General features: G+C 44.4%; 1 protein-coding gene and 1 pseudogene across 3 annotated transcripts in view; one reads left to right on the top strand and one right to left on the bottom strand.

Annotated features, from left to right (window-relative positions):
- The window catches only part of CCBE1 (collagen and calcium binding EGF domains 1), a 175,074-nt gene that overhangs the window by 12,412 nt on the left and 149,219 nt on the right, over positions 1-13,443 (top strand). The gene's annotated exons all lie outside the window — the stretch shown is intronic.
- Positions 1,498-7,374, bottom strand: LOC132240103 (transforming acidic coiled-coil-containing protein 3-like; annotated as a pseudogene).

The raw sequence follows: 13,443 nt of genomic DNA, 5'->3' as shown, positions 1-13,443 counted from the left end.
ATCTATGTGCTGGCCCGGCAGTCTCTCGAGTCTTCCCCTGTGCTAACTGAAAGAATTGTCAACCCCCAGCAAACGCAAGGCTTTTTATAGGTTTGCATCAACTTGATGCAACGTGAGACAATGCTCTCTGCGGTTTGACTGTGTAGTCATCATCCCAACCCTCTATTTACCATATGGCCTTAAGCCAGGCAGCCCTGAAGAAAGGTCTAATGTAGTGCAGAGTCACATTCATGGAATTGCATCTTTTGAGTGAAATAACAGCAATTATGCTGATCAAATCATAGAAATTACTGTAAATCCAGAAATAAAAGAACTGTAACTGTATTTCAGGGATGGGTGTGCCCCTGAGCTTCTTACTGAGGGATTTCTTTGAATTGGAGGCTGGCAAGATGTGAAGTGGTTTGTAAGTGATCTTGGAGTTTGATAGCATATGAGTGTGGCACCCTATTTGAGAGGAAATAATAGGAATGGATATTTAAAATCTTCTTTTTTAAATCTATTGATTTTAAAGAGGGAGGGAGGGAGGGAGGGAGGGAGGGAGGAGGAGGAGGAGGAGGAGGAGGAGGAGGAGGAGGAGGAGGAGGAGGAGGAGGAGAGAGAGAAAGAAAATCAATTTGTTGTTCCACTTATTTATGCATTCATTGGTTGATTCTGTATGTGCCCTGACCGGGGATTGAACCCGCTACCTTGGCAGATTGGGATGACACTCGAACCAACTGAGCCACCTGGCCAGAGCTGGTTATTTAAAATCTTAAGTGAAGGCATGAAAGAATCCCAACAATTTACTCGACACCTCTGTCACCCTCACTCTCTTCTTCAAGTCCTTTCCCAGAGACCTGTCACGTTTGGGAAACACATTTTCCGATCGAGGCACACGGTGATCATCTGTGGAGGGCACGTGGAGGTCAGTGACAGAGGACGCTCAGGCTGGAGGTGCCTGGCCCGGGGAGCTCTGGCAGACTAGCTGCCACCATGCTGTCCTAGGGCGAGAGGAGGTTGGGGTCCTCACACTCCTGGAGCCATTTCTGGGCAGTCAGGGCTGGGAGGGTGTGATGGGGAGGGGATGCCCCTTTTGGGAAGCTCCAGTGTAGACCTGCGCTCCCCCCCTTAGCTATCCAGTTCTGTTCAAGCTGCATCTCCAAGTCCGGCCTCTTCAGTTAATCCTTCCATTGCTGTTTCTTAAGATGCGTTTTTCACATGCATTCTTTAAAATATGACTTGTATCATCTTTGGACGTGTATTTATCCGTTCACTTATCCACAGCTTGGCTCTGCTGGACTGCCTTGACACTGGTATGTGCTCGTATGTGTACCTTTGATGTGATGCAGCTTTTGTTTTGTGAAGCCCGGGGTGCCGCTGGGACTGCATTGAACTCCCTAGGTCCTGACAGAGCAGGGTTTCATCCACTCTTTTTAGGACTTTACAACTGAGGGGCTTGGCTTTTGATGGAAACTGCCTTGATGAATTTTTTAGGGAAGAATTTATAAAGGGCGGGAGTCATGCTTTGCAGTCCCTGCAGGGAAAGGGGCACAAGAAAGAGGAAATCTCCCTTTCTAAAACTTGACCTTTTTTATGATGATGATAGCAATACTTGCTCTTTGCCCATTTTTCATCTATCAATGTCTGGCTTAGAACTGCAGGTCCCCCCTAATCTCAGCCTCCGGGTTGATTGTCACGGGACTGCATGCGCTTTTGGTGACCTTTCCCTACTTGCAGTCATTACTTACAGAAATGGGATTGTTCTGCAGTTGCTTTTACTCACCATTACATAGAGTGCCAATTCATTTTTACAGCACGGTATTCTTTTATAGCATATTTCATGTATGGATGCATCATCAATCATCTCTTCACTGGAGAGCTTTTTATAAGGCAATTATCAGATGCTAATGGGGCCCTCCCTGACGTTGCGGGTTCAGGTTTAAACTTCAGATGCAGATTTCAAACATATCAAGCTTTAACTAAATGAATCAGAAAAAGACAACAATCTAGTGTCACCAGGTAGCACATGGGTCTGGAAACTTTGAGATATGGCCTGCAGGGTCTAGCCCTGACACTGCCCTCCTAGCAGGCATGGCTATGGATCCTCAAAACCCTAAGGCTCTCTTGGGGCAGGGCGGGGTGGGGGTGGGGTCACTCTGATGGAGTTCCGTCTAGGACCGGCAATGTGAGCAGAGCAAATGGAAGCAGGGTTAGTTTACAGCCCAGAGGATTTGTTTGACAGAAGGAAGACCGTCTTGACTGTGAAGACACTGGAATAGTTGGACACTTATCTTCCTAATCTGCCCTAGAAACAGGACAGCCATTCGTGAGCCGTCAGCTGCATCTCTTCAGTGCCTTGGGTAGTTTTTCTTATCCCAATTATTTACTTAAAGAGGAAAATGTCTTTTTACTTTCCAGATACATACTTTTGAAAGCCAGCTCCTCTTTTTTTTTTTTTTTTTTAAAAAAAAAGTAAGTTTGTTTTATAGACAAATCTCTCTTTTTAAATATTCTTATTGATTTCAGAGAGGAAGAGAGAGGGAGAGAGAGAGAGAAACATCAATGATGAGAGAGAATCATTGATCAGCTGCCTCCTGCATGCCCTCTGCTGGGGAGGGAGCCCACAGCCTGAGCATGTGCCCTGACCAGGAATTGAACTGCGACCTCCTGGTTCATAAGTTGACGCTGAGCCACTGAGCCACACTGAGTGGGAGCCGCTCCTCTCTTTGCTGCAAGAACATGCTGGGTGAGCATAGGAGCCAGCGTTTCATTCTGCCAAGGGTTAGGGACACGCCATCCCCACCGGCTTGCTTTGCTCTCTGCTGCTTTCTTTCAAGGTGTGCTTCCCACACAGGAGGGTGAGGTGTCGGTTTCCTCACCTAGGGAGGACCTATACTCCCATGGTGACCTCTCCCCTTCTAGAAAGGAGAAGCTATTTCATTTGGGAAGACTCATGAAAAGAAAGTGAGGAGAAAAGGTGATATCAGGTGAGAAGGGCTTTTTATAAAATTTTGCATCTTTTAGCCTAAAAGGCATAATATTTGTCTTATATTTACAAAAAATAATTATTACAAACTTACGAGTCCATGTGCGTATCCTTTTGAATTGATTTCTCCAAGGGCCCTTGTAAAGAGTTCATGTGCTGCAGCCCCACTGCCCTGTTGCCTTCTCACTGTCCTGGCTCTGGGTCCATCTTTGGTTCTGTTTAGAGCCACCAAGGAGATGGTGAAGCAAGGCAGTCAGCTACATAACGGAGACACTAGCCTTTTCTTTTCTTTTTCTTCCAGCCATTAGCCACATACAAGGATGAGGCTTCTCTTGCATTATCCAGATAATTGTCAGCTATTTGCCCCTCCCTTTCCACATTTAGGCAGCCTCCCTGTAGCATAAGGGTGTCCAGGTCACTTTCGTATTTGAAGCCTGATTCTTTCACTTGCTCTGCCTGCATGCTAGCCTTCTTTGTCTGCATTTCAACATGTGTTCCCTTGGAAGGCGTTTACATGAGGTTGGGGTTATGATTTAATGGATGACAGTGAATCTTTACTGCAGCCTTTGTTTTTCAATGGATTTTACTTGCACCATAAATCACTTATAAAGAAAAAATGTACATGCCCTAGCCAGTTTGGCTCAGTGGATAGAGCCTAGGCCTGTGGACTGAAGGGTCCCTGGTTTGATTCCTGTCAAGGGCACGTACCTCGGTTGTAGGCTCCTCCCTAGCCCAGGACCTGGTCGGGGCACGTGCAGGAGGCAACCAATCGATGTGTTTCTCTCACATTGATCTTTCTCTCTGTCTTTCCCTCTTTCTAAAAATCAGTGGAAAAATATCCTCGGGTGAGGATTAAAAAAGAAAAAAAAAGAAAAGAAAAAATGTACAAATTGACCCTTTTTGAAGATGAAGACAAGCTGGCCATGCTTTCCCTCAGAATGTGATCTGAATTATGAAACTCAAATATGCTCTAGTAAAATCCCTTCCCATCTGCTCATCACAAACAAGATTTTGCACCATGTGCTTTATCTGCCCCATTTTCCTGTGCTAGTGTATTTCACAGCAAATCCCAGACAAGATGGCGTTTGACCACTACATATTTCAGCACTCATTTCTAAGAAATGTGGAGCCTTCATACATTACCAAAATGTCATATTACACCAAGAACTAACAAACAAAAAACAAACCAATATGAATGTTACCTTTAAACATCACCCCCCCCCCCAAATAAAATGGGGTTTGTTTTGTGGAGTTATTTCTGTTGAATTCTGTCATGGATGAGTGGTCCTTCTGTCACCACTAATGAGTGATCTGACATTTTTAAAAAATATGTTTTTATTGATTTCAGAGAGAGGAAGGGAGAGAGAGAGAGAAACATTGATGAGAGGGAAGCATTTATCGGCTGCCTCCTGCATGCCCTCTACTGGGGATCGAGCCCGCAACCCAGACATGTTCCCTGACTGGGAATCAAACCAGTAACTTCCTGGTGCATGGGACACACCCAACCAACTGAGCCACACTGGCTGGGCTGATCTTACATTTCAACACATACGCCTAATTCTGAGAGAGTGTCTGGAGTAGAAACCCTGCATTGTACACTGTGGTGTTGCCGGCAGCAGAGCAGGACTCTGTGAGTGGCAGTGGCCCAGGGGCAGCTACTGGCTTAACTTTAACCGTAAGGTTGTGAAATCTTCACCTTAATAAGAATATTTTACCTCAAAGGCAGTTCTGTACATTGACTCCATTGACTCCTAAGATGATACCATACTATATATAGGTGTGTGTTCTTAGATTAAAATGTAGGTTCAAGGCGGGGGGCGGGGGGAGCTAACTTTTAATTTATTTTTATACTTATATTTAGGGTTTATTTATTTATGTTTTTAATTGAATTTATTGGGGCGACATTGGTTAATAAAATCACATAGAGTTCAAGTGCCAGTGATCTTATTCCAGCATCTAGAAGGGGTTCAGGAATCTGGAGAAGGCACTATGCTTAAATTAATAGAGTCCAGAGATGAAACATAATTTTGAAAGGCATTTTGGGGAGTCAGAGAAGACTTAGCTAAAGGAACTAAGCTCTTCCTTGACTCAGGACCCCTTGCTATTTATTAACACAAATTGTCCTAAGGCAAGGTAGCCATACAGCAAAGGCCAGGGTTTAGTATATAGAATCCATTGTCAAATTGGAAGAATTGCCTACGGCTGTTCAGGTATTTGGCCAGTAGGAGGCAATAACATGTAGATTGAAATGCCCTCAGCTGTCTGGCAGCAAGCAATCAATTTATGCATGCTTTTCACGTTTGGGGAAATGCCCTCAGTCATTTCCAGGTGATTCAGCCCTGCTGACATGCTGGAATTGGCTTCTGGCATTCAGGTGTACAATTCTATAAATACATTATCTGTATATTGTACTGTGTGTTCACCACCCCAAGTCAAGTCTCCTTCCATCACCATTTATCCCTCCTTTACCCTCTACTACCTCTCCTCACCATTTTTTTTGTAATCACCATACTGTTGTCTGTGTCTATGAGTTGTTGTTGTTGTTGTTGTTGTTGCTGCTTAATTTCCTCACCTTTTTCACTCAGTCCCCCAACTGCCCTCCCCTCTGACAGCTGTCAGTCTGTTTTCTGTACCCGAGTCTGCTTCTGTTTTGTTTGTTAGTTTATTTTGTTCATTAGATTCCACATATAAGTGAATTCATATGGTATTTGTCTTTCTCTGACTGGCTTATTTCACTTAGCATAATACTCTCTAGGTCCATCCATGCTGTCTCAAAAGGTAAGAGTTCTTTTTTTATAGCTGAGTAGTATTCCATTGTATACATGTACCACAGCTTTTTTATCCACACAGCTACTGATGGGCACTTGGAGTGTTTTCAAATCTTGGCTATTATAAATAATGCTGCAGTGAACATAGGGGTGCATATATTCTTTCAAATAGGTTCTGAGTTTCTTTGGATATATTCCACTTTTAATTTTTTGAGGTAACTCCATACTTCTTTCCACAGTGGTTGTACCAATCCACATTTTCACTAGCAGTGCATGCGGGTTCCCTTTTCTCCACATCCTCGCCAACACTTGTTCTTTGTGGATTTATTGATACTAGCCATTCTAGCAGGTATGAGGTAATATCTCATTGTGGTTTCAATTTGCATCTCTCTGATAATTAAAGACATTGGGTATCTTTTCATATGTCTGTTGGCTATCCGTATGTCCTCTTTGGAGAAGTGTCTATTCAGGTCCTTTGCCCATTTTTAAATTGCCAGATCTTCTCCATCTTGGAAAAGAGGTCATCCCAGATTCTGGTCAGTTCATCGTTTCGTTTTTTGTTTTTTTTAAATATATTTTATTGATTTTTTTTTTAACAGAGAGGAGGGGGAGAGGGATAGAGAGTCAGAAACATCGATGAGAGAGAAACATCGACCAGCTGCCTCCTGCTCACCCCCCACTGGGGATGTGCCCGCAACTAAGGTACATGCCCTTGACCGGAATCGAACCCGGGACCCTTCAGTCCGCAGGCCGATGCTCTATCCACCGAGCCAAACCGGTTTTGGCAGTTCATCGTTTCTTTATCTTCTGCTCCACAGCCTTCTCTAGCGAGTAGACGTGCATCTGCTCCTTCCTTAGGCTCTCCTGGAAGGCCAGCGCCTCTGCCTGGGCCTCGCTCCAGACCGGGGGCTTGGTACCTCTGGCCTTCCTCCTTACACCTGATGATATAACTGCGTCAGGGATTCTTCATTCATACGGTAGCCTTGATTAACTCCTCCTGCTTCTCAAACCTCTTGAAGAGATTAGAGAATGACTTTTCCATGGAGTTCAGATCCACGGTCAGCTGGTCTTTTTCTCTCAGAATGTTTTGGGTCTTGGCTTTGGGAAAGTCCTGCTGTTTCTGAGTGTTCTCCATCGCCTGGTACTTGAAGCTCTTGTCCCCGTCCATGACCTTCCCCATCCCCTGGGACATGAAGCTCTCATCCCTTCCCCTTCTCCAGGTTCATCTGGTGCAGCCCCTCACACTGGCTCCTCAGCTGCAGGTTCTCCTTCTGTGTTGCCTCCATTGCCGGGTCCAGGTCCTTGGTGGTCTTGCAGCATGTCCACAGTAGAGCCCCCAGGCCCGAGGTGGGCCCAGCACAGGAAGGCCTGGTGCTCCCAGGAAGTCCAGCTCCACCAGTTTGGCCTCAGGTGGGCTACCCAAGGAAGGCACATCAGCATCCTGTGTACTGCTGGCCTCAGGGCCATACACACTGGTTTCTGAGGATTTTTCTTCAGGAACAGGTTAAACTTGAAGTATTAGCCAGGGCTGACTCCTTCACTAGGAGTCCTGAACTGCTCCAGGTAGTGCCCGTCAGCCCCCATTCCTAGAACCTTAGCTGGGTCTCAGAAGTGCTCACACTCAAGTCTATAGTTGTCCATTTTAGGTCCTTGTTTTATTTTACTACAGTACTTAAACAATTTGTAGCTTATTTTGTGTCTTTTCCTGACTAGACACAAGGGCAGGGGCCAGGCCTGTCTTATTTATTTTTGTATCCCTTGTAGCATGATGCCTGGTCCATTTTCTGTGCAGCATAAATGTTTGTGGAAGAGTGAATGAATCCACATGGTTACTGTATAGTAAGATCATCCCCTGAAACAGAGCCACGTTTTGTATTTGTGGATTTAAATTTATACTTGGATCTATTCCAGATATATAAGGCAGTTTGTAATACATAAAATATGAGAAGATAGCATCCATTAAAAAAACAAAAACAAAATTGGAGACTTAAGGAAGGGAGCCAGGATTGAGGGTAAGAATGTATGCCATAAAGGCACACAGGCTTGCGACGACAGGTGGGTCATGAGGCTCTGAGCTCTTTAGCAGCCAGGCAGAAAAAGATGTCAAACTGGTCCATATGGTAAAATGCCCAGGACTATGACAGCTGTTCTTCAGACCAAAGAGAAATTTCACCCAAGGGTCATGGTAAAAAGAACAATACATCATGTGATAGTGCTCACCCCTAGGATGGGCATGGCAAGTTGCCCATGGTCATGACCTTCAAGTATAGTCGGTTGCTGTCTTGCCAAGTGCAGTATGGTTAAGGCCCATTGATGGGGCCCAATAGGAAGCTGTTCCGGCTCTAGGTCAGTGATGGCGAACCTTTTGAGCTCGGCGTGTCAGCGTTTTGAAAAACCCTAACTTAACTCTGGTGCCGTGTCACGTATAGAAATTTTTTGGTATTTGCAACCACAGTAAAACAAAGACTTATATTTTTGATGTTTATTTTATATATTTAAATGCCATTTAACAAAGAAAAATCAACCAAAAAAATGAGTTTGTGTGTCACCTCTGACGCGTGTCATAGGTTCGCCATCACTGCTCTAGGTGCTGTAGGACATCGTTGCTGCTGCTTTGGTTTCTGCTGCTGCCTGCTTCACATTACCTATGGGGTGGGGGCAGGAGGGGAAACACATATTTGTTACTTTCTTGGACCTAAACTGCTGACTTTTACTATTGCATTCTTGCTTATTTGCTCCTGCTTAACATTTTTGAGATCCTGCTCCTCTCCTTACAGACTTCTCTGTCCTTTCCTTCTAGCCCGTCCCTGGGTCTGCTGCACACTTCCTCTAGCAGCATCTCCTAGCTCCTAGTGCTCATCTCCCAGGCTGTGTTTGGAGAATGTCCGAACCTTCTTTATCCTCATATTCTATGTGTCTCTTCACTCTGGATGGACCAACTCTCAAATGTTGTGGGACATTCTTTGCACTCAGTAGTGCTGCTCTATCTTCACAGCCCCTGGGATTCTAAAGAGAATGGAGATGAGTGACCAAGGAAGTTATATCCCTTTGTAAGAAGAGTCAAGTAAGTCTTTTAATGTGGGAGTTGTCCATGTACAGTGAGACTGCTTAGAGCAAAACTTGTTGAGGGGCAGAAGCCTACCTGATAGTTCCGTAGTCTTGTGTGTGCGGCAGGGAGGGCAGGTGGAGTAGCAGTATATCTTAGTTAGTATTGCTTGGTTTTCCCCATAAGGAGCTCAACATGAAATTGATCACTACAGAAAGCAATCATTATTCTAGCTGATAAGCAGAACTAGCATATTTTATTTAGTACCCTGGGTAGTACAATGCAGAAAAACTTCCTGCAGGATCGGCTTTCATACGATAAATTGGATATAATGCAGCGGACTAATTGGAGAACACCTTTTCTATCACACGCTGTCACGTGGCCTTCCTTCTCCGCTGGGAGCTAGAACACTCAGAGCAGCAAACGTTGTCGGTGATACCTGGTTTGAGCAGCTGACTGTTCGATTGGCTTTGGGGTCTTCCCTTCAACATTCTTATATTCTAAGCGCAATTTATTTTAACTTTGGGGTTTTGTTAACCCTCGTGTTTCGTTTCTACTTTATGGAGAGCCATAGTTAATAAAGATAATGTTTACAAGAGAGGGCAAGGGATAGTCTTGGTGGAGATAAAAAAGGCCTTTTGAGCACAACCTGGATGTGATTAAATACTAAATTTTCTCAGGGATATTTAGGTTTACAGCCCTAAACCCCACCTTTTCCCTGTGGAAGCAGTTATTTTTATAACGTAATTGTTGATTACACAAGATTCCTTAGAAATGCAATGTATCAAACAACAGAAGAGATTGTGTTTGTTAAATTTTCCTAGATGGTACCAAATACACACTTAATAACATACTAATTATGGTGATGTTCAGAAATATTCTTTTTGACCTTTTAATGATAATAATTGTAAGTACTATGCATTGAACACTTACCATGTCCCAGCTGCTGTATGGAGCAAAATAGATGGTTTGCTTGAATGTTCTTGGCAATCTTGGGAGTAACAAACTGCTTTTATTCCTCATTTTACAGATGAGATACATTAAGGTTTTGGCTTACCAGCAACTTTCTCAAAGTCATATAGCTCTTAAGTGGAGGAGCCATGGTGAAATAGCGTTTCCAATTTTCATAGTTTATTCTTTGTTCATTTCTTAGAATTTTGTTCTATCAGTCATGTCCTGCAGCATAACCAAATCCCCAAGCCTTAGTGGCCTAAAACAGTGATTTTCTTACGGTTCTGTAGGTTTACAATTTGGGCAGGTCTCACGCAGATGGCCTGGCCGTGCTCCATGTGGTGTTGGCTGGGGAGACTCAGCTAGAGCTGGAGGGACCAACATGGCCTAGCTCATGTGCGAGACCTTGGTGTTGGCCGCCAGCAGGAGACCCTCTGTTGTCCTCCAAGTGACCTTTCTCTACCTGCTCTCTTCAGTCAGTAGTCTCGATGGGGCTTCCTTCAGGTGGTATAAGCATTCCAGGAACACAGAGATGGAAGCAGTCAGAGGTAGGAGCTTTGAAACTGTAAACTACTGAAGACCGGACTAGCACAGGTCACTTTCTCTTTATACTATTGATCAAAGCAAGGGACAGGGCCAGCCAGATTCAAGGTGGCCTGTGCAGAGGAGCGGGAGGGTTGTATGAGAGCATGCTTGCAGACACGCTTCCCTGTAGGTCTCTCAACAACACCCTGTGAGCCATAATCCTTCTTCACTTGACTTTTTCTCTTTAAAAAAAAAATATTTTATTGATTTTTTGCAGAGAGGAAGGGAGAGGGATAGAGAGTTAGAAACATCAATGAGGGAGAAACATTGATCAGCTGCCTCCTGCACACCCCCTACTGGGGATGTGCCTGCAACCAAGGTACATGCCCTTGACTAGAATCAAACCCGGGACCCTTCAGTCCTGAGTCAAACCAGCTAGGGCACTTTTTCTCTCTTGTCTTCTAATCTCATATGGTTACTGTGATTCTCTACACAGCCACTCCAACCACGTCTTTGATACATTTTATAGTCCCTGTTAATTTCTTTACAGAATAGCAGTTTGGAGCCCTTGGCTCCAAGGTCTACTCCAATTATACCAGCATTAATGCATTTATTATTTTATGCAAATAAAGATGGTCCCCATGCCCACAGCTAACTGCCTTGTTACTTTCTTCTGTCCTTACGAATGTTCAGGCTTCACTCCTCTCTTGCTTGAACTTATGATCTGTTATCTTCAAACCCAGCATCCTGCCAGCCTTGTCATTATTGCTAATAGAGCTCATTAAACCTGCTATCTCGGAGTGAGTATTGATCCCTTTCTTAGCTTCCCTCCTTCCTTTCCTCTATCTAATCCAACCCGTAATAACAGCCTTTGAACATGCCTTTTCCTCCTCCCTTCACCACTCATGTTCAGGCTTGTCTCACCTCATCCCTCACTTTACACAGGGTTCAAAGTGATCGCTCTCCCAGCCTTATCTCCCCAACTCCACTCTCTTCTTCCCGCAGCTGCTGGTCTTTGGAAATGCTCTTAATGAAACCTACGTTCTGTCATTTTCCTCTCCATGGGACCTCCCCTCCCACCAGTCATGTCATACTGCTGGGTGCTTGAACTGCTTTCCTAGTGTCCAGGGCCTGTCAGCAGCTACTGCCTGCTGCCCCCAGACTCAGGGATAGTTAAGCGAGCATTCTCCCATAGTCAACCGCTGTCTGCAGAGCTCTGCTTGAGACCACTTTGTGACATGGCTTGGAATGTTAGTCGTGGGTTTAGATTTTGATTTTATATTGATGTGGGATCATGGGTGCCTGGCATTTAGCAGAATGTTTTGCTAAGGAGGAGACAGGCAGATCTACTTTAAAGTAGTGGCCCGATGGCGGTGGTTACACAGTTGGAGTTGTCTAGGACATGGGCCGACTATAGAAGTCGTACAGGGTATGAGCCATGACATTACTGTGCACACACATGCATGGCTATTAGGTAAATCCTAATTATGAAGGTGGCTGATAACATCTCCTTTAGGATCACTTTTTCCATCCTAAACTCACACTTTCTCATCTCAGACACGGCAGTGGGCACATGCAAGGTGCATTCAACTCTCAGAATCCTGGGGTGCTTTTGACAAAGAGGACTGCTTTCATTAATTCTTCGGGTAATTTGAGTATTAAGGTTGTTGACGCCAATATTTAGCCTTAACAACATAATCTGCTTTTTAAAGGGAAAATTCTCATGAAATAAGAAATAATAACACATTAAAGGCCCAACACAACTTGGTGGTAAGGAGGCTGCCTTATAGCTTTGGAGGCAGTATATCAGAGAGGCTAAGAGAGTGGGCCATGAAGGCAGATGGCCCAAGTTTTAAAGTCTCTGACACAGAGAAGCTGTGTGACTTTGGGCAGAGAACCTAACTTTCATGTCAGTTTACCCACCTGCAAAATAGCAATATTACTTTCTTCATACGGCTCCTATGGTGACTCAGTGAGTTAAAACACAGAGAACACGCTGGCACATGGTACTTGATGAACATTATCTGACACAATCTACCCTCCATTTTAAGGAAATCATATTCCATGAAATGAGATGGGATGCTTAGGGCTGTACAACCAGAAAGGTTCAACCAATTGCTATTTCCATCAGCTCCATATCAAAACCTATACCCCACAAGGAATAACCTTTAAAAAATGCAAAAGAGCCCTAACTGGTTTGGCTCAGTGGATGGAGCGTCGGCCTGCAGACTGAAAGGTCCCAGGTTCAATTCCAGCTAAGGGCATGTACCTTGGTTGTGGGTACATCCCCAGTAGGGGGTGTGCAGGAGGCAGCTGATCGATGTTTCTCTCTCCTCAATGTTTCCAGCTCTCTATCCCTCTCCCTTCCTCTCTGTGAAAAATCAATAAAAACTATATATAAAAAACAAACAAAAAAAAATGGAAAAGAAAAGCAATCCAAGTCCACGCGCATGCCACACATTTCTGTGAGTGGCTTCCACACACATTACAGAGGTCGGGGGTCATGAAATAATAACTGCAAGTCCTCTGACCTCCTTGGAGAAAAGTTCCATGTCAAGACTGGATTATGTTACTGGAGAAATTACATAAGGAAATGAGGCCTCCCACATTGAAGTGTAAACACATTCCATAAGTGCTCTTAATACATTAAGTTAAAAGATTTACATGACTTTTTTTGTTTTACAGGAGCCAATTTTGAATGAGAAGCCAGTACAGACACTGTTAAATTCAAAAACACAGGTTTCTTACATGGCTTTCGAATAACCAACTAACTCCCAAAAGTGCTGCTTGATGCCTTCTCGTGGGTACCACAAGGTGGGGAGGTGGGCAGGCAGAAACTTACTCCCAGCCTTTCTAAGAGTTTACAAGACGTGATCAGGTTGCACTTTTAGCAATTTATTCATTGCGTGCCCAACTGAAAGAGGAAAAGTGACATGAAACAAAATTCATCAAGGCTGTTAGTGTGAGCCAGAGAGCACCATGCCATGGCTCTGCCCGACCACAGTATCCACATTTCCAGAGAGCCTGGTCCCAGGAAACGTGGCTGGGCCTGGCCACAGAGTCCACTGACATATGGCTGTGTCTCATATGGATGCAGAGGAGATAGGAGGTCTGCTCTGGGTGGGCTAAAGCAGAAACCTTTCCCATTGTCAGCAAGGAGCTGCATTACCAAACACATGGACAAAAGT

The sequence above is a fragment of the Myotis daubentonii genome, chromosome 8 (genome assembly GCF_963259705.1).
Source record: "Myotis daubentonii chromosome 8, mMyoDau2.1, whole genome shotgun sequence".
Taxonomy (NCBI): domain Eukaryota; kingdom Metazoa; phylum Chordata; class Mammalia; order Chiroptera; family Vespertilionidae; genus Myotis; species Myotis daubentonii.
The sequence above is the reverse complement of the archived record's forward strand: the minus strand, read 5'-3'. Positions and strand labels throughout refer to the sequence as shown.